Source organism: Protopterus annectens, chromosome 1.part1, assembly GCF_019279795.1.
Source record: "Protopterus annectens isolate FY-2018-M chromosome 1.part1, PAN1.0, whole genome shotgun sequence".
Lineage (NCBI taxonomy): Eukaryota > Metazoa > Chordata > Ceratodontiformes > Protopteridae > Protopterus > Protopterus annectens.
The window spans coordinates 286518797-286541146 of NC_056726.1; positions in this window are offsets into that span (position 1 = coordinate 286518797).

Genomic DNA, 22350 nt, shown 5'->3' on the forward strand with positions numbered 1-22350 from the left:
AAGTTCAGATATTTTAGTCTTTCATAATAACTTAAATCTTCATATTAATGGATGCCCTTGGCATATTTCTGATGTACTCATTCTAGTTTAGTCATATTTGTTTTCATGAAGGTTTCCATATTGTTATTCCATACTCAAGTCTGGGTCTAATGTAACTAACAATGACTTCATCATTTCTGATTTCCTTGACTTTATAAATCTTTTTGTACAATTTATAGTTCAATAACTATCATTAATAACTGGTTGACATGATAAGAAAAACTCAAGGCTGGATCTACCCATATACTTAGGTCCTTAAATGAATCTACAGTTTAAATCACTTAAATATTATAGGTTCATAGGTTCATACTAGGCTATCTGCCCTGGGGCAATTATAGGCCTAGCCCGATTCTGTATGGCTTACGCCACCCCTTGATTTGAGTATACTGTACCCTTTTTAAGGTTTAGTTTACTGTGCCTCTGTCTAATAGTGACACGGGAGTAATCCCTGGGACAAACCTACGATCCCCCATCCACTTATCGAGATTCTTCTTGAAGAGATTCAGTGAGGTGCTCTGCCTCACATGAACTGGAATTCTATTCCAGAGCGAAGGGAGCCTCTGGGTTATGAACCTGTCCCTCCATCAAGTTCTATTTATTTCTGTGCTGAGGTTCAAGTCCCTCGAGCGTGTGGCTCTAAGGGATTTAGATTTACTGAGGTGGAGCATGTCCATTAATTCTGGATTTGACATAGCTTTGTATGTCAGGCATAGATCACCTTGAAGTAGGCGGTATGCAACTGAGTAGAGCTGGAGTTTTTTTAACCGTGCAGCATATGGCATCTGTTTGAGACCCTTGATCCTCTTGGTGAGATACTTTTTGGGTCTTTCTAATTGCTGCAGGTGTCGGGTAAGGTACATCCCAAAAGGGGCATTATATTCTATGATGAGCCTGATGAGGGACGAATAAAGGGGCACGATTACCTCTCTTGATCTAGATGTGAAACCCTTCGTGATGAGGTGGGCTATGTAGAAGGTCATTCTAACCACTTTGGCAATGTGGTTTTCAAAGGAGAGATTGCTATCAACTTGGGTCCCCAGGTCCCTAATAACTTTCTCTGTACTTAATGGGTTTCCGCCTATGTGGTAATTTGTGGGCACATTGTTTTTGCCAAAGGGTATGACTATACATTTTTTGGCATTTAGCTTTAAACCATGGTGCTGGCACCAGTTATCTGTCTCTGTGAGACCTTTTTGAAGGATGTTTGTGTCAGCTGGAGAGTTGATTATGGCACCCAGTTTGCAGTCGTCTGCGAACTTGGTGAGCCATAGTCCTCCCACATTTGCCTGTACCTCGGAAAAGTATATACCAAACAAGAGTGGTCCCAGGACAGAACCCTGTGGGACGCCACTTGTGACCGGTTTCGAGTCTGACATGGCACCAGCAACTCTCACTCTGTGGGTTCTGTCTTTGAGCCAGTTTGTGACCCATCTTGTATTCACCTTTCAATTTATATCTCCCAAATATCACATGCTTAGTTTTTGATGTATTATCTGCATATTATTCTCATGTGCCCAAATGGTCAATTTAGTCAAGCTCTTTTGCAGACATGCCTTATCTGTAACACATGTAATCAGTTTACCCAATTTCAAGTCATCTGCATACAGACCGTAGAACACCTCAGATGAAAAAGATAGATCTAAAAGATACAATCTAAACAAGTATGAGCCTAGTACAGAACCCTGTGGGACATCCGTAGTGTAACCAAGAATTTCAGCTCTCCAATTCCTGTATGATACTTGCCATGTCCTATTTTAAGTCATGCAGCTATCATTCTTATCAAGAATACATTGATGCCTAGTTGTTCTAATTTATTGATCAGTGTTTTATGTACACCCTATCAAATGCTAAAATTAAATCTATGTAAATTAAATCATAGCATAGATTTTCATTCATAACTGTTATTATATTGTCATAAAGCATCATGTTACAGGTGGTAATACGACTATTTTCAATACATGCATGCTGATATATTGTGTCCCTTCAAATTATCTATGGTATGATCCTAGTTGTTGTCATTAGGTGTAATATATAATTATCAACCATGGGATGGGTAAGGTCAGTCTCTAACCAAATGGGATAGGTTAATTCCATAACAAAAAGGGAACTGAATAATGGCCTACAAGGGTAGTTAGCCTAACACTTACCTTTGAACATATGAACCTATAAGTTAAGGTTAAGAGGCAATTGAACTAGGCTGCAGAAAATGAAAGTTAAAGTGTCAATTCATGTTACACTGAGCCACAAAAGCAAGTGCAGCAGATTGCTGGTAGCAGTTTGTCTAGAAGGTTTATTGCTGTGTTTATAAAAGGTAGAATTCATGAGCATGTTACACAACATTCAGTACACATGGGCCTTACGTACTCAGTAATGCTTTAGAATGAATGATTGCAGTTTAGAGAGATACCTGACACACTGCCATAACTATATCCAAGACAGGTGGCCACAACAAAAAGATTATTAGCACTGAAGTGTACAAATTAATTTGCTGCTAATGCTTCACGCAATCACACAGTTTTTTACTGGTTGACATGGAAAGAACAGGGGGCCATAAGTGTCCTTAAAAATATATATTCACTCTTGATACCAGTCCCTGCAACATGTGAAGTGTAAACAAAAGCTGACAATGCTACTAAAAGTATGATAGTGTAAAGGCGTGACTTAACGGTACAGGGAATTTCATACCACATAAAGTGTAACATGATAATTGTTATGATCCTTAATCACCTCTGCTATGCAAGTATTCCATAATACTGCCAAAATAGTAATATATTACACCACATGTGCGTTGCTTATTGAGACTGCACTGTATGTAAATCAAATGCAGATCACATCTGTTTGCTGAATTGTTCCTTTGCATAAGGTTGCAATTCACATAATGGAGTTGTTTGGCATGGTGCATAATTAGACTAAAGGTTTTAAATGAGGACCTAACTAGTTGGAGGAGGTTGTGAGGGAAATAAAATTAGGATATGACAGTGGGTGGAAGAGTTTTATTTGTGAATAAAGCACTGGCTGGGAAATTGCAAAACAGGGTGGTAGGAAAGAGCTTATTTGTACAGGAAACATGATCAGAGTCATTAAAGGGGTGTGGATGTGGGAATGTTTGTGAACAAAATCTGAAAAGAGACATGACAAGAGGTTTAGATTTGTGGGAGTTGGTTTGCATGTGAAAGGCAGCTGGAGACAAGAAGATGTGGGAGGTGGAAAGGGATTATTTTTAACATAAGTTCTACCCTACCCTTATCCTCCATCCCATTCCTTCTACAAAGGACTACTAATGTCATCAACCATAAAATGTAAATATTATTCCTACTGTACATAACTCTATTGATTAACTCGAACTAGAATGTTTAAAGTCTGCTTCTGCTGGACCTAACTTTAATTAGTTCTAAATGTACTGATTTTCTATTTTTTGTGACTTGAAAGAGCTTAGCCCAAAATGTATTAGCTTTCTTTTGCTTATGGTTGAATAATTTGCCTGTAATTTGCATATAGCAATTTTTGTGGTTCCCTGAAAAAAAAAAAATCGAAAACACAGGAGAAGAGCACATCTCGAAAATCACTCTTCTTCTTCAAATTTCTTTTTGTGTGTGCATGCGTGTGTGTGTGTGTGTGTGTGTGTGTGTGTGTGTGTGTGTGTGTGTGTGTGTGTGTGTGTGTGTCTGTGGGAGGGGGGGGTTACAGGTCCCCCATATCCCCAACTCTGAGATCATCATACCATGGAAAAAAGGGAGAATTCCCAGAAATGGCATCTCAGACTTAGTATATGTAAGTCCAATCTTTCAGCCATTCAGTCTTTGTGTTTTGGGACTCACTCTAGTGGGTCCCAATATCTCAGATGGTTACCAGTTTTTCTCAATATTGTATCTACTGATTAGCAGAAATCCTCTGCTATCTCAAAGCTCAATGCAACAACCTTGACTTCTATCTCATTAAACATCGACTCTGTCATGAATGACCTTTTGTCAACAACTCTGTTAATAGTACATAGGTTCATAGGTTGGTACTAGGCTATCAGCCCTAGGGCCTATACAAGCCTAGCCATAACAATTCCCTGGCTATTTCTTCCCACACTATTTACTTCCCTGGACCCCTGTCTAGCAGGGCGACTGACATGATCCCCGGGGTGAATTTCCTTCTTCCATCCAATCGTCAAGGTTCCTTTTGAAGAGGGCCAAAGAGGCACTCTGCTTGACATGTATGGGCAATCTATTCCAGAGTCTGGGGAGTCTCTGGGTCAGGAACCTATCCCTCCAGCATGTTTTGTTTATTGTGATGACAATTTTAGATCCCTGGAGTGTGTGGCTCTGAGGGATTGGGATTTCTTTAAGTGTAGCATGTCCAACAGCTCTGGGTTTGACATGGCCTTGTATGTTAAGCAAAGATCGCCTCTGAGTAGACGATATGCAACAGAGTATAGCTGGAGTTTTTTAAGGAGGTCAGCGTAGGGCATCTGCTTTAGGCCTGTGATTCTTTTAGTGAGGTATTTATGTGGCCTTTCCAGTTGTTGCAGATGTCTTGAGAGGTACATACCAAACTGGGCATTGTATTCTATAATGGGTCTAATCAGGGATGAGTACAGTGGGACAATGACCTCCTTTTTTCTGGATGAAAAGCCCTTAGTGATGAGGTGTGCCACATAGAAGGATTTCCTGACTGTTGTGGCAATGTGGTTATCGAAGGTGAGACCACTGTCCACCTGTGTCCCTAAGTCTCTTATCAAACTTTCAGAGTTTAGTGTACTGCCACCTATATGGTAATTCATAGATACATGTTTTTTCCTAAAGGGAATAACTATACATTTCTTGGCATTGAGCTTGAGCCCATGGCTCTGGCACCAAGCATCTGTTTCTGTAAGGCCCTTTTGTAGAGTATCCACATCACAGTATTGACCTATTCTGCAATATATAGTTGCTGTGATATTTCTGATGCATTCTGCTTGTATATGCTTGTATATTGTATCATTCCTTGGAGCTTTTCTTCCTGGACCTCTGCTGAAGGGGGGTACTTTACCCTGTTGGACTTCCGCGATAAATAAATGCAAATAACTAAATAAATAAAGTAATCAATCAATTAATAAATTAATTAATAAATGATACAGGGTAGGGTGCATGACATCGTGGGAGATGGGAGAGGAAAGTATGTGTTGCTTAAACAACAGTGTGTTGCTGACTGACCCTGCTACCTATCCCAGGGCCCATACAGGGCCATATTAGACCTTTGGAGCCTAAGGCACTGAAGTCATGTGATCCCTGCATTGACCACTTAAGTAATGTGATCACTAGTCATATGACCACTAGACATACATGTGAGTATGTAAAAATGCATATTGTTTATATAATTTACGTAAGAAAATTGGTTATGAAGCTACATCAAATTTAGCATTTAAACAAAACCTCTCACAGATTATTGCTTTTAAATACTGCTTGATATGGGCTCACTTACTCCAGTGAACAAATTTTTCTTGTGTCTGTTTGCTATTATTGTACTACAAGAATGCATCAGCTAAAGCTTTTTCTACTGATTTACTGTAGAATTCAGTGCTACAGAAGGATTGCAGTTAATAACAACATTTAGGGCCTGAAGCAAATGTATGGACAGAATAAATGAAACAGGGAACATTTCCCAACATATCTGAAATAAATGTCTGTACAAGGATGTCTTAAAGACCAAGCTTACTCCAGCCCAATTCCTGGTTTTCATAGGCTGTTCAATCGATGCCAGGACATAGCAGGCATTTTTCCATAGTGAGAGTGACAGATGTTGTTTCTCTAGTTAATGTTTTGCTGTCAACAGATCTTTTTTTGTCCAGCCTAAGCTCCAGAGTTCTTGGACAATACTGATAGTGCCACATAACTTAACTTCTCTTATATTATTCAGAACTGTTTCACCTGAGGATTATGTACATTTTGGTAGTGTGCATGCTACTTATGACTTAAAAAAATCAATTGCTTGACAATCTTTTAGAGAATGGATTACTTGGAGCTTACATACTGAGCATTCTTGCCAGTGCCACATGGAGTATTGTCATGTCAAGAGGCTCAAGTATGTTTCAGCCTTCAGCATTCTGAAAATATTCTATATAAGCAAGTTGTTACGTGAAACATTTGTGATAAAGATATTATAACAAATTAACTAATTTAAGTTGAATTTCTTTTGTGTTGAGAACATATGCATATAGATTAAAGTATTGCTAAGCTGACCAGAATGACAAACATTAGAATCAGTCTACTGCATATTTGTTGTGATTGCAATTATACCTCATCCGTGTCTTCTTCTGAGGTTGACTTACTCTGCCTCATTGTTACATTCCACAGGGCATTTTCTGACCATATGAAAAAGTGTCACATCACTTTAACTTGAGGACCTGCTGATCATATAGTTCTACTGAACTTAATAGATAAAACATGTTGAATGTGGGAATCTTTTTCCCCAAGCTGCTTTGCAGATTATTACTGTAATGTGCAATTTCTGTGAATTAGTTTACAGACTGAAACATCAGTGTTTAAAATGTTTGCTTAAGAATGTTCCTAATTAAACTAGTTTAGTCCTGAAACACTGTTACAGCTTTATTTCTCCTGTTACTTGTTACTTTTGAGAGATTAGTGAAGGCAAAACTTAAAGCATTTTACTCAAAGTGAAAAGGCTGGTTTCATTGGATCAAAATTATCCACCAAAGACAAGCCATATATGCTGTATTAAATAATAAAGATATTACATTGTCAAAGGCTGCTAAAGGTGGAGGAGATGTGCTTCTTTATACTTGTTGAATATGATTCACCTGTGTGATGAATGAGTTGTGCTTCTTTATATTTGTTGAATGTGATTCACCTGTGTGATGAACTATGTATGATATTAAATATTATGAAGCCTTAAAATACAGAAAGTATAGGATCATAGGAGGCTACTAGACTATCGACCCAGAGGTAATTTCAAGCCTAGCCATTTCATCCCAATGTAATACCATAGATACTCTAGTCAATACCCAGGATTGTATTTATTAATGACTGCCCATGTCCAGGAGGGTTGTGGGCACTATCCCTGGTAAGAATTTATGGTGCCCCATCCACTCAGGCAGGTTCCTTTTGAACAGTGTCATAGAGGTGCTCTGCTTCACATGAATTGGCAGCCTATTTCAAAGATGCGGCAGTCGCTGGGAGACAAATCTGTCCCTCCAGCATGTCCTATTCAAGTCACAGGCCATATTTTGGTCCCTGGAATGGGTAGCTCTAGTCCCGTTTGATTTACCAGTGTGCAGAAAATTCATTAGGTTTGGGTTGGAGATTGCTCTGTAAGCCAGGCATAAGTCTCCTCTTAGAAATCTATACAATACTGACTATAGTGAAAGGGACTTTAGTCCGTCTGTGTAAGGCACGTGCTGGAGTCCCTTGATCTTCTTAGTTAGAAACCTCTGAGGTCTCTCTAATTGCTGCAGGTGCTTTGTACAGTACATGCCAAAAGAGCATTATACTCAATTATGGGGCTGATTAGTGATGAGTATAGAGGGATTATAACCTCCTTTGCTCTAAAGGTGATGCCTTTGGTAATCAAGTTTGCTACATAGAAAGCCTTCCTTACTACAGTGGACACATGGTGGTCAAAGTTAAGGTCGTAGTCTACTTGTGATCCCAGATCTCTGACCACTTCTTAGGTGCAGAGGGTATTGCTGTTAATTTGATAGTGTGAAGGGACATTGTTTTTACCAAAGGGAATGATGATGCATTTCTTTGCATTCAGTTTGAGACCATGACTAAGACACCAGTCGTTGGTCTGCATCATTAATTAATATGTTTTAAATATGTTTTCATTTGCATAATTTCAGAAGAAATACATAACTATTTTAAGATAAGTCATCTAGTAATTACTGTAACATGTAGGCTGTCCAAAATGCATAAGGACTTAGGCTCAGCTGTATAGCAAAGATAGAGGAGAGAGCCCTGCTTCTACTGAGATGACTCAAGTTTAATTCAGGCTCTGGAAGAGCAAGGCATGGGAAGATGCTAGTGAATAGCTATTCATAGGAGTTCATAGGAGTTCATAGGTTTTGTACTAAGCTAATTGCCCTTGCGAGCCATTTTAAGCCTAGCCAATTATCCTGTGTGAGAATCAAACCCTGCACCTTGGGTTTCTAAGGTGAACACCTTAACCATTTGGCCACCCTCCCAACCAAAAAGAAAACACAGGCTCTGATGAGATTTGAACTCATGACCCCTGGTTTACTAGACCAGTGCTCTAATCCCTGAGCTACATTGTTGGCACACTCATCCTGGGGGTGTGAAGGGTGCAGAGGAGGTGGCGCCAGTTTGCCACTTGAGTGAGACCTAGAGGGGGAATTAAGCTTTGTACTTGTAGAGTTTTGCAGTAGTGTTGTCGCCTCACAGTAAGACGTTGTCCTGTTCGATTCTCAGCTAAAGCATCCTCTGTGTGGAGACATGCGTGAATGGGCGTACCTTCATTGAAGGTTGTGCGTCAGGCCTGGCAAGTCGGTACGTAAAAATCTACTGCAAATCATTAGCAGACCAGAGTTCCGCTGTTAGAGTTTTGGCCTGTCAAGCACATAGTATCCAATGTACAAGAGCTGGGGAAGTTAGCATATGGAGGCATGTTTCCTAGGGCAGGCAGCATATAGTGGAGCTTATAAAGCTGTCACAAGAGAGGGAAAAGCTCCACTGAGAGTTGGGTAGGGCATTGCACAGGGCCAGCAAGTTGGCCCATTCCCTGTCAATTGACTGTCACTATATGGGAATAGATGGACCAAAAGGCTACCTTGGCAAGAATGAATGGATGAATAGGTTGTAGTCCTCTCATCAAGCCTGGAAATGCCTGTCTCCCTCTCACTGGAAGAATGTACCAGTTAGGTGTAGGTAGGGGAGCCATCAAGCAGAGTCCTGTGGGGGGGTACAAAAAAAACTGACTTAGACCTCCCAATGAATCTAGTGATATCAGGAAATGGTTGGTTAATGAGACATTACTTTGATGGTGTAGTGCAGTCATTTGTAAAGAAAAAGGTTGTATTATATTGCCAGTTCTTATTAATCTTTAGAATTATTAAAATCAGTTGATCGTACAGCAATACATATTTTTTATTATGGATGTCAATCAGCTGTGTATGTGTGGTTTCAAATAAACTAACTTTGCATTTTAGGGACTTTTTATGCAAGCATTCTAGTAATGGTCGTGGATTTGTTATTGCATTTTAAAGGCTCTTCTATGCTGACATTCTGGTCAAGGACATGGATTTGTTAACATGTATTGATTTTATGGTGTTAATATTAAATAAAAGTGCTTTTAATAATGATTCTAAACCACGAAAATGAGATGCTGTGCCAACAATTATCATCTGCACAGAAAAGGGAATTTAGTTTAATATATATGTCCCTGATTTACAAGCCTAAACAGTGGTGTTTAAGATCAAAATATTAGGTAACACAACTGGTCAGATGAACTGCTTTAATTCTGTGGTTCATGCTTTCCTCTACCACTATGCCCAGGACAGTGATACTTCTGCTATATTTCAATGCAGTATTCATATATTATGTCAATATAAAACTATTTAGCTGGTAGCTAATAGCCAAATGCAATTGATAAGCTACCATGTCAAATCATAATACAGTCCTTGGTTAGTACCGTACCAATCCTCCTAATCAAACATTGCCTTAGATAAACTGTCCCTCTAGGTGAAGAGGCTCCATGGTGCCCCCTCTCCTACTGCCCACCCCATTCTTGCCTACTCACACTATTCAGACTGCTTTTTTCCTTCCTTTTTCTCACAGTCTGTCTTAGTCTTCATTTTTTTCTTGCAGTTATTCATTCAGTCAACATGTTCTATCTAAGCAAGACTGCACTTCGATAACTGGGAAAGAATTTAAACTGGCGGTGACTCCCAGATGCCACAGGGCTTCCAGATGCTCTGAGATGTATTTTAGACTTTTTTAAACAGCCTTTTCTTTGAGTGATCACTTGAACAAATGCTATGATCAAAGAAAGAAGTTTAGTATTACTCTTCAACATTTTCTTTCCTGCATCCTCTCAGCAGATTGTAACTGACTAAGAATATACTGTAATAACTAAATTATGGTGGGAGTCTAGGTGCTTCTACACACCAGAAGCCATGGGGCATCTAGATGCTCTGAGGTACATTTTAGAGCTGTTTTCCAACATTTTGTTTTGATGATGGTATGACCGAAAATCATACATATTGAAAGAAATTGAATCATACTTTTTTATTTCAAGAAAGAAATGAGTTGTATCCAAGGCTTAATGCTCAAAGTTAAATAAATAGCAATGCACAGTACATATGGTAGACAAATTCTTGTGATGACATATGGATCCTATATGGAAATAATACCTGCCTGCATAAAAAGGTACTTTCTGTATATCACCATCTGGCTTTAAACTGGGATGAAAATTAAGGGACAAGTGGCTGCCATCATAATATTCAAGTTGCTTGCTGTCATATGCTTATACAGCATGCCTCCTCATGCCTGCCCACAAAAGACATCCACCTTCTGAGTGCCCCTCTGATGTCACACTTGGACAAAACTTTGAAAGCAAGTAGAACATATTAGCTATCAGACAAATAGCTTCTTTACCCTCCCCCAAAATATAGCCACCTGTATATGCATCTAATGTTTGTTGTGAGCAAAAAAATACAACTTGCTTTTATTTATTTTTATTTTATTTATTTAATATATGTTGATTTGGGAAAGTCCGACTGGGCACAAGCCTTTTTTTCAGCAGAGGCCCAGGGGAAAAGCCTCAAACAGAAGAAAGATTGTTACAAATAACAAATTATACAATACATAAACACATCCAGTAGAGGTACATGCAATGAATAAAAATATATAAAGATATTCATGAAAAGACAGAACAGATAACTATACAAGAGAATGATGGAGGGAAGTAGTTATTTTACTTTGTTTAGAAAGGTATGATTAAACTAAGAGAGAAGTGAACTTAGAGTAGGATGTAGTAGAGGATTCAGAAAGAAAGAGAAGAAGGATGAGGCACACATGAATAGACAAGAAATCTAGAGAAAGATTGTAGGGGGGGAAACAGATGGGAAAGAGAGACTGCTATTAGGTTGAGTAAGTAAAGATAAACAGTGTGGTTTAGTGAAGGAAAGACTATAAAGATGTCAGGAAGGGGAGAAAGGAGTCAGCCAGGTGTAAGGCAGAAGCAGAGCCAAGAATTATTAGATGGGTAAGATTGAAGGAGAAATTGGAACTGTGGTTGATTTGGTCTGGTAAGTATATTTTGGGGGACTGAGTTCCATGTTCTGGCAATGTGGTTGGAGTAAAGAGAATTGGCAGAAATGTTGTTAGCTTTTGTGACTTATAAGAAGAATTTGTTAGAAGATCTAAATAGTCTTTTATTAGATTCGGGTTGAAGTAGGTTGCGGAGTGCAGGACACCTGTCTGGGAGGTAAAGTATTCCATGGGCCATAGTGAGTTGGGTGCATGTGAGGTAATTGGGGAGCTCAAGTCAGTTTAGTTGGTGTCGGACAGTACAGCAATGGGGTTTATGAGGAGAGTTGATGGTGAAGCTGGCAATTTTGTTGTAGAAGGCATCTAGTTTTGCCAGGTCAGTCTTGTACAGGTTAGTGAGAATGGATGAGGCGTAAAGAAGAGAAGAAATTAGGTGTGTTCTAGCAATAGATTGTCTTATGGAGTTAGTGAGGAAGGGTTTGACTCTGTAGAAAGATCCTAATTTAATGTGAACTTTTTTAATAGTTTGGGTAGTGTCTTTGACAAATCTCATCTTGTTTTCAGTTGTAACACCAAGAAGCTTAGTATGAGAAATTTTGACCAATACTTGTTCCTGTACAAGCTCTGTGACCCTTTGCTCACCCCTCTGATGTTTGTGAGAAAATGTAATGAAATAATGACCACACTGTCCCCAGCCCAATACAAGATAGTGACCTCTGCAGTTTGAGGGGAAAGTTAAAGAAATAAGGATATCATCCCCAGCTCTCCACATAGGTTACAGTGATCTTCTCCCAGCTCCCTGCACAAGCTCCAGTGACCTTATGTGTTCACCTCTGAGAAGGGCTAGTTTTAGACTAGGTGGGGTTAAAGGCAGAAGCCACTACTAAGCTTGTGTCAAGATCCACTTATAAGCCTTGGTGTGTAGGGGCCACCAGCCCTTCAAAAGCTCTGAAGGTTTGTGTAGTCTGTGATACACTAGCCCCTTTTATGAGAAATGACTGTAAACTGAGCAAGTGACAAGAGGGTCAGTTACTTTCATCCACACAACCCCCACCGAGCAATTATAGCAGTGTTGATGTACAATTCAGATGTTTGACTGTGATAAGAGGATGACCATGTAATTCATTTACCTTTGCTCCAAACAGTTGCCACACAATAAGATATTCCAAGTTGCTTCACACAAATCACACTAGTCCTATAAAGTCAGAATAATAAGCAAGGAACATCAGGCATCTAGTCATTTTCTTCCACAGACAACACCACCATCATCATCATCATTATTAATTCCCTTTTTCTCATTGTCTACATAAGGTTGGAGTTTCGTGTCAACTGCTGCCATCTCTCTCTACTCAATGCTATTCTCCTGCCTTCTTTGACACTCATGCCTGACTGCAAGTCTTCCGTCACACAGTCCATATACCTCTTTGCTTGATAACTTTATTTACTCTTGCTCTTTTCCTGTCTGTTTCAGATCTTCTTCACCAAATTGTCTTTTGCTTTTCTGCACATGTGCCTAAACCATGGTAATCTGTTCCCTTTGACCATTTCTGCAATTGGGAGTTACTTTGGCTTCTACTGTGATATCCTGATGTTCTCATTTCCTCATCTGTCCCACAGTGTGCATCCTAACACCGGTTTTAGGCACATTATCTCCATCACCTGTAGCTACCTCAGCTGCTCTGCCTTTACTGGCCAGGTGTCTGTACCATACAGTAGTACTGGTCACACCACTATTTTGTACAAATTACTTTTCAGCTTCTTTGGCATTATTCTGTGATATAGTACCCCTGCTACTCTGTGCCAGTTGGCTGTATCTCCTCTGATTCTAGCCTTGACCTCCTCATTCAGACTTTCCTTCTCCTCAACTACCCTTCCCTGATACTCAAAGCTGTTAACCTGTTCCACTGTCTTCCCCTCTATCCCAATTCTTGTTGTCTTCTGGTTTCCCCCATTTGCTGCTGTTACAGTATGTCTTATCTGTACTCAGTTTCATTCCATGTGCCTTCAGTTTTGCATTTTATTCCCCTATCGTTTGTTGAAGTTCTTGCTCAGAGTCTACCTGTAATGCCATATTGCCTACATACAGCAACATTATTGACCTGTCCTCTCCAATCTGTTTGCTAAAGTAGTCTGTCACAAGTATGAATAGCAGTGGGCTCAGAACTGAACCCTGATGAACCTTGGAACTCATCTATGAGATTTAACACTGTTCATAATTGAGTCTTTGGGCCCTTGTACATAGCCTGCACTAATTCTACCAATGTTTCTTGGACTCAAACCAACACAGGACTACCCAATTTAGCTTTCTTGGGACCTTGTCATATGCTTTCTCCAAGTCTAGGAATGCTCGATTGGACTCTTTCCTTATCTCTAGCTTCTTCTCAACTACCTGTCTCACTGCAAACATTGGGTCAGTTGTGCTGCATCCTGATCTGAATTTGAATTGCTCATCTCTCATCTTGCTTTCTGCTCCTCTGCCTATTCATTTATCAATCACCCTTTCCAGACACCTATATACTGACCACAGTTGTGAATGCCCCCTTTGTTGTTGAACTCTGGCACTATTATGCTTATTCTCCAATTATCAAGGCACACCCTTCTCTCCATGCTGCTATGAGTACCCTCAGGAGCCATTTCTCTCCTACCTCACCCAGCATCTTTATCATATCTGCTGTAACCTCATCTGAGCCTGCTGCTTTCCCTGACTTAATTTTCCTTAGTGCTGTTCTTACTTCTTCTATGGTGGGCTCCTCCTCTTCTTTCAGTGTAGGTTGCATCTACATCAGTTTAGCTTCTATGGGGTTTTCTTTATTCAGAAGCAGCTGGAAGTATTCCTTCCATCTGCTTTTGTTGTCCTGTGGACTGGTGAGGTTTGCTGCTGGCATCAAAAGGTGTCTAAGTGTCTTCTTTATCTTCCTGTTTTTGCCTTGGAACCTGATAGTTTCTTTGTGCCATCTACTGAGTCAGTTTCCAGTAGATGGAGGTGTGCCTCTGATGCCTTCTATGCTATAGCAACTCCTCTCTTAGCATCTTTGTTATCCAACTAATATTCCTTCCTAGCCTGATCCATCTTTTCTATCTCCCACTTTTTCCTGCACTCTTTTCTTTTGATGACTTCATGGACTTCTGCATTCCACCACCAACTTTCCTTAAATACCTTATTTCCATACCTGGCTCAACCGCATATCTGTCATATATCCTCACCCATGCTGTTTTGAGGCACTGCCATTTTTTTCAATTACACCTATTTCTTCTTCTTCTTCTTGAGATGCTATAGCCCTGAGTAGGGCCTTAAATGTTTGTGCTTTCTCTCTATTCAACTTCCAGGTCTTCAGCCTAGACTCTTTTGACCTTAGAGCCTTCTCTGACCACTGTTTATGTTATGGACCAACTGTTTCACTGGGGATGACTTTGCAGTCAGGGATTCTACCCAATGCCTTTTCCTTCCTAGGAGGAGGTCTACCTGAGTTGCATGTTGGCCACCCTTGTATGTGATCTTGTAACACACACTCTCTCTCTCTCTCATTCTCTCTCTCTTGCTGAACCATGTGCTGGCCACCATCAAGCCATTTTCCAGACAGAAGTCTTGAATGACCTCTCCTTCTTTATTGCTGTTGCCCCACCCATGTGGACCCAGGCAGTCCTTATATCCTGTTCTATCTGTCCTGATATAATGGGGGATCACGTCAGTCATCCTGCTAGACAGGGGTCCAGGGAGGTAAGTACTGTGGGAAGAAATAGCCAGGGAATTGTTATGCCTAGGCTTGTATAGGCCCTAGGGCGATAGCCTATTACCAGCCTATGAACCTATGAAGCTATGTGCATTCAGGTCACCCATTATCAGCACCAATTCATGTTGTCCTGCTTTATCTAGTAGGTCATGCAACTGCTGTTTGAATGCACTTTTTTCCCACATTATCACAACCCTATTTTGGGGCATAGGCTGAGATTATGAATACTGCCCTGTCATTAGACTGGAGTTTGATTGATCCCTGTCAAGTGAGGGACACAGGTGAAACCCTGGGACAAATTTGTGGCTTCCCATCTACTCATCAAGGTTGCGCTTGAAGAGGGTCAGCAAGGTGCTGTGTTCGACATATATGGGAAGTCTATTCCAGAGACGGAGTAGCCTCTAGGAGACAAACCTGTCTCTCCAGCAGGTTTTATTGATGTCACATATTAGATTCAGGCCTTTTGAGCAGGTAATGCATGAGGAGTTAGAATGGATATGGAGCATCTCTGGTAGGGCAGGGTCCGAGACTGCCTTGTAGACGAGACACAGATCACCCCTGAGCAATCTGTACAATACTGAATAGAATGATAGTGATTTGAGCCTGTCCACATAGGACAGGTGTTAGAGGCCATGAAGTCTCTTTGTGAGGTATTTCAGTGGCCTTTCCAGTAGGTGCAGATGTTTTGAGAGGTACATACCAAATGGGGCGTTATATTCAATTACTGGTCTTATGAGGGAGGAGTACAGAGAGGTAATAACCTTCTTTTTTCTGGATGCAATCCATTTACTTATGAGATGAACCAAGTAAAAGGCTTTTCTGACCACTGCTGCTACATGACTGTCGAATGTGAGGTTATCAAGCTGATTGGCCAGGTCTCTCACCACAGGTTGTGTGCTTAGGGGGTTGCTGTTGATGTGGTAATCAGTAGGGGCCATGTTTTTGCCGAATGGTATGATGATACATTTTTTTGCATTTAGCTTGAGGCCATGACTTTGACACCAGTCATTAGTTGCTGTGAAACCCTCTTGCAATATGTTAACATCATTTGGGGAGTCAATGACAGTACCCAACTTACGGTTGTCCACAAACTTGGTCAGCCACAGGCCTTTTGTCTTTGCCTGACCTCTGAGAAGTAGATGCCAAACAGTAGGGGGTCCCAGGACAAATCCCTGGGGAACTCCACTAGTGACAGGTCTACTGTCAGAGGTGGAGGTGCTTATTTTGACTTTGAGGGTCTTGTCAGTGAGCCAGCTGACCACCTACCTTATGAGATAGGGATTTACGCCAAGTTGTGTTAGCTTTTTGATGATGCCCGAGTGGGGGGCTTGTGTCAAAGGCCTTAGCCAAGTCAAGGTAAGCTGTATGCACTGACTTTCCCTCATCCAGTGCAAATTAACCAGGTTCAACAGCCAAGATCTACCCTTGATGAATCCAAACTGGGTGGGGTCAAGTGCTTGGAGATTGCCTATGTCCTTGTTTATGAGAGCCATAATAATACGCTCCATGGCATTACAGATCAGACTTGTCAAGCTAATGGGACGAGAGTTTCCAGGGTCAGTAGTGGCACCACCTTTGTGCAAGGGGATGATAATGGCAGTTCTCCACTCTGCTGGAATGAAGCCTGTACTTAGGCTTTGGTTGAATAGGGTGCTCAATGGCAAAGCCAGTTCTTGCTGGAGATGGTGCAGAATACAGCCTGGGATACTATCAGGACTCATGGAAGCTGTGTTTTTTGTCTTAGATAGAGCCTTTAGCACTTGATCTACAAAGATGTGAGGTGCAGGACAAGTATCGGGGATGTCAAAAGGGTCTTTGGGAGTGACATGGGGGAGAAGTTTGCGCTGAATCTGTCTGCTAGCAGGTTGGATTAAGTCAACAGGATCGGTGTAAGTGATACTGTTAAGTACTAATTTGGAACAAACCTGGGCTTTGCCATGCAGGTTCCTGACATAACTGAAGGAGGCTTTGTGGTTTCCCTTTGTTTCAGAGGCTAGTTTCAATTCATAATTGGCTTTGGAGACTTTCACTAGTGATCTAATTTACTTGTTGAGGCTAATCAGGAAGTTTTTCAAATGTGGAAAATGTTCCTTTTTTCCCTTAGACAACAGTTTCTTCCTTTTGTTGTAAAACCTGCTGATAGAGGATGTCCACCAAACAGGTTTGTGTTTCCTTGAGGAACATGTTTTAGTAATATTGGGCATGGTTGAGTCCATGCAGTTGTACAGGTGCTTGTGTACTGCATTGGCATACTGTTCATCATAGTTGTCTGCATCCTCTGATGGGGGCAGTGGTGTGAAGCTACAGATACCCTCCCTTAGGAGGTTGTAGTCAGCTTTTGAGAAGGTTTTTAGCTTGATTACGGTTGGGGGGGTGGTTGGGGGGACAGAAACTTCAAATGAGACAGTCCAATGATCTGATCTCAACATGGAAGAACATACTATAGGAATGGTGCAGCATTGCCCATGTTGGTGACAACCAAGTCCAGAATGTTATCTCCCCTTGTGGGGGATGAGATAAGCTGGACTAGTGCATTAGAATTGAAGTTAAGGAATCATTGAGTGAGTGCATTAGTGCAGGAATAGTTCACCCAGTCTGTGGTGGATTAGTTGATGTCACCAAGGATCAGGGTGTTAGGTGGTACCTTGATGGAGTCAGGTAGATTCAGGTAAGAGGAATAGGTGTCCTGAGTCATGGAGGGGGGTCTGTAGCGGGTTATAACTTGGATGGGTGTCTTGCCAACTGTCAGTTGCACCTGGAGTAGTCCCAGTGTGTTATGCTGGCAAACCAGTCTGGAGGTGTGACTGTCCTTAATGAAGATAGAGACTCCACCACTTTTAGTCTTCCGACCTCATTTTGGGGTCAGAATGTGTGGAATGAGGTATAGCCTGGTAAGATGAGGTGCTGTTCGCAGCCCTGAACCAAGTTTCCATGACTGCACAGACATTGGCATCTTTCAGTGCAAGGAGAGCCTCCAGTAAGTGCATTTTCATGGTAAGGCTCTTAGCATTAAGCAGCATGACCTTCAATTTGCTTTTTGACAGATCTTTTATGTTGGAAGATTTGTCTTTGCGACATTGCCTAAAAAAGGCACAGTGAGGGAGGCGAGAGTCTTGGCCAGGATCCAGAAACCCAGTGGTGACAGGTGGAGGCCGTCTCTGGCAAAACATCGAGGCCTGCTGACCATGTCATCCCATGCAGACAGATACTGGGATGACACCCCTTGAAATGACACCAGAAACTAAGCCAATTGTTGAAGTCAGTTTTTTTGTTGGTATTGCGGTATTATTCTTGCTGAAGGTAGGATGTTGCTTATGGCTAGGGTCATACCTCCCTGGGACACACACTGTGAAAGCTCAATCATGTCTGTCTTCATATGGTTCAGGGAGGTATGTCTCAAGTCATTCACACCAACATGGACAATGAGAGAGTTGTAGTTCCACTTCTTGTAGAGAGACTTAAGTGCGTGTGTGATGTGGCGGATTCTGGCACCAGACAGACAACTGACTGTGATCTTCTCCTTGTCAAGCCTGGTGAAGGGGATATCAGTGTGTCTCGTAATTGAGTCAACAATAATTAGCATGTTTGATTTATTGTTATGTCTTGTGGGCTGTGATGGTTTATTGTTTTGCCTTATGGGCTGTGTTTGTGAGACACTGGTGCATTGTCTGCTGTGTGTGATGTGTTTGGTGTTGTGTGTGGAGTATTTGTGAGTGTGTTTTGGAGGTCTATGCTGTTAAGGTAAGTTTTTATTGAGGACTTCTGCATAGGTGTGTGTGTGTGTGTGTGTGTGTGTGTGTGTGTGTGTGTGTGTGTGTGTGTGTGTGTGTGTGTGTATTGTGCTTGCCTATGTGATGTGCATGGTGTGGTGTTTGTGCTGGCAAGCTCCTCTTTGTGAGTACTTACTGTGGCACGAGAGAGCATGGACTCAAGGTTACTGATGTACATGCATTTCTCTCAAGTAGCAGAATTATGTGTTAGGAGAAGAGGGCAGTAAACATGAGGCAGTTGCTGCACTGTCTCAGTGTGCCCATGTCAACCAGGCTGGCAGGAGAAACTGATGGGAATTGTTCAGACATAGTGTTCTGAATGCTTGGGCGGAGAGAGGGTTTTGATAAGGGTTTGTCCACAAGAGTGTAGACCACAAAAACCTTGTTAAATGTAAAGTAACTGGCCTGAAGCATAGTTTTTAGTTTTGTATAGTTCTGCCTTCATTGTTGATTGCACTTACACTGGGCAGTAATCCTGTCATCTCAGCTGACAGATAAGCACTGAAAGCATGCATAGATATGGATGGGGCTGATTGGATGAAATATGATAAACACAAAAAGAACTTTTAATCAGGGCTGGTAAAACTTGAGGTAAAAGTCATAAAATGTCATAACTGGACTTCTAATGTAGATAAACCAGTGAGTGCCTAAATGCATGACTTTGAGCAGATTTACAACTCTGGCTTGAACTTGATAGCATCAGTAAAGCAAACATATTAGAAGTTTTAACACTAGACAGGTTTAAAACAGGTTTGCCTCAGTAATGCAAAAATATTAGAAGTTTTAACACTAGACAGGTTTAAAACAGGTTTGCCTAAGTAATATAAGAAAATGTGTATTGTAGAGTTAAACTCGGAAATCTAAGCTAGTAACTTTAATAGAATGCTTATTAGTTAATGAAAGCAAATTGCTCCAAAGACTGAAGTGCAATAAGAAATATACATTTTTCTGTGAAACAAAAAACAGCAAATAATATGTTAATTTGTTTACAAAAGTTGGTAGAAATGTCAAGAATGCTAATGTTAACAGTGAAATGAATGCTGTAAATGAGCTTATTCCAATATCTAGGATAACTGAGGCGGCTCTGTGTCTCTGTGCTACAGCTAAACTAGTAAAATTTTTGTATTTTTAGAAAGAAGGGAGGTTCAAGTTCTATTAGATTCTGGAAGCATGATTTTTCCCTTGTCAAACTTCTCCTAGTATGTTAAAGTAAGAATATGGTGACAGCAAACTGCATCCTCATACACATGTAGAAATTCTGGCAGGTCAGGGAAAACTGTTACATTCTGTGGTTGTAATCCATAATCTTAAAAAGAGTTATGTACTTAGCATAACTTGGCATCTGTGTTATCCTGTGTTATTATTCATCACTATAGGGTCTAGGATCCAATATCAGATCCAAGCTGGCAACATACAACAGACGGATCAAAGACTTTAGCTCCTACCTCTCCCACAATGCCTTGCTGCCCTCTAACCCCCAGACTGAGTTTGCTAACATATCCCTACAGCTTACTCTTACAAAACTGGAAGGGAAGAGTCCGGGACCCAAGGAAAAACACTCCAACTTCCTCCAAAATCCAACAAGGTAGGGGGATGGTGGGAGGGAAAAGTGATGAATAATGACATAGGAGAACACAGATGCCAAGTTATGGTAAGTACATAACTCTTTATCTGATGTTACCTATGCTATTATTCATCACCATAAGGTCAGAGTCCCCAGCTGCTGTTTATCGTGGGAGGCCTCAAGGAAGGACATGCCAAAGCACTGTGGAGCCAAAGGAAGCCCTGCTCCTAGAAATCAAATCCAGCCTGTAATAAGATATAAGGATGTCTGGATTAGACCAAGTGGCAGCAGCACAAATGTTATCAATAGATAGTTTGGGCAAAATAGCTGAGGAAATAGCCACAGACCTCATAGAATGAGCCCTGATTCTTCCTGCAACCTCAAGATGTCTATTGTCGTAGATTGTGGGGAGGCAGCTAGAGATCCATTTACAAATAGTGACCTTAGATCACGGGAGGCCACCTCTGTTCAGGGAAAAAGCCACATAGAGCTGTTCTGACTTGTGAAATCCTTTGGTCCTATGTAGGTAGAACTGTAACTGTCTGTGTACGTCCAAAAGTATGCAGAATGTACTCCCCTTTGTGAATAATTAGAAAAGAACACTGGTAGCTGAATATATTGGCTTAGATTAGATTCAGAAGCAGCCTTGGGCAAGAAAACGGGATTTGTCTTAAGAGAAACTCTGTCCTTGTGAAAAATAATGTAAGGAGGGGCAATAGTAAAATCTTGCAGTTCAGAAACCCTCCTGGCAGAGGTTATAGTAACCAGGAAGGCCGTTTTCCAAGACAAGAACTTGAAATCGTAGGAACTAGCAGGCTCAAAAGTATGAGATTGCAAAACTAAAGTAAGGTCCCAAGGAGGTGAGGGATCCTTAATCAGTGGTTTAAGCAGGAAGACCCCTTTCATGAACACTTTGCAAAGCCTAGATGAAAAAGTAGGCTCACTGTTGTCATTAAAATTAGAAATCGCTGCCAACTGAAGCTTAATTGTAGAGAAATTAACTCCCACTTGGAAAAGGGAGGACAAAAACAAAAGGATATCAGAAATGGAAGCAGAAAAAGTATCCAGATTCCTGCTCTTGGCCCAGATGGAAAACCTTTTCCACTTGCTATGTTAAACCTTTCTGGTGGAGGGTTTCTGAGAGGCTAAAATAATACACTTGATGGGTGAGGCCAGCCTAAACTGTTTGAAAATCACTGGAATTGGAGAACCCATGTGGTTAGATGAAAGGTTCGAAGATTTTGGAGGGGAAGCCCTGAAAGATGGAAGATCAGATCCTGTCAAGGATCCAATACCCTGGGAGGATACTTCAGATGAGACCTGATGAAGGGGAACCACAGTTGATTGGGGCCAGAAAGGGGCAATGAGGATAAGGGATAGGCATACAGGAGACCCAGGGGCCAATCATGGACTAGAGCATCCCTCAGTGACTCCCTCAGAGGGGTGATCAGGGTGAAGTGCTGCTGCATTTGTGGCTGGATGGGGAGGCAAAAAGGTCGCAGCAAGGTTGACCCCAATAATCGACAATCTGCTTCACTACTGTGGGATTGAGGGACCACTCATGAGAACTCAAGATGGATCTGCTGAGTTTGTCGGCCAACACATTGGAGTCCCTGGGTATATGCTTTGCAAGAAGGAAGCACCCAGAGGACAGATATGTACTACTAAATGAAGAAAGCAACTGTAAAGGAGTTAAAATCCACTAGACTAACTAATGAAGCCAAATAATTAGAAATGAAACACTTATCTGCAGCCAGAGCCAAGGAATTGCGTCTGCACTGAATAGCAGCAAATGAGATCTGGGCGTTAGAGGGCAGCAGGGCATTATGGAAGAGGGCGGAGATAGAGCCTTGGATCCAGCTGTTGTATGTTGCCAGCGCGGATCCAATATCGGATCCTAGATCCTATGGTGATGAATAATGATATCCCACATTGCAGTATTAGGAAAACTCTCCTCATTTTAAAGCAATATAAAAATGTTGGAGGTGGGAGCCTCTATAGACACTCTGGCAAATGTATTCACGCTTTTGGTATAA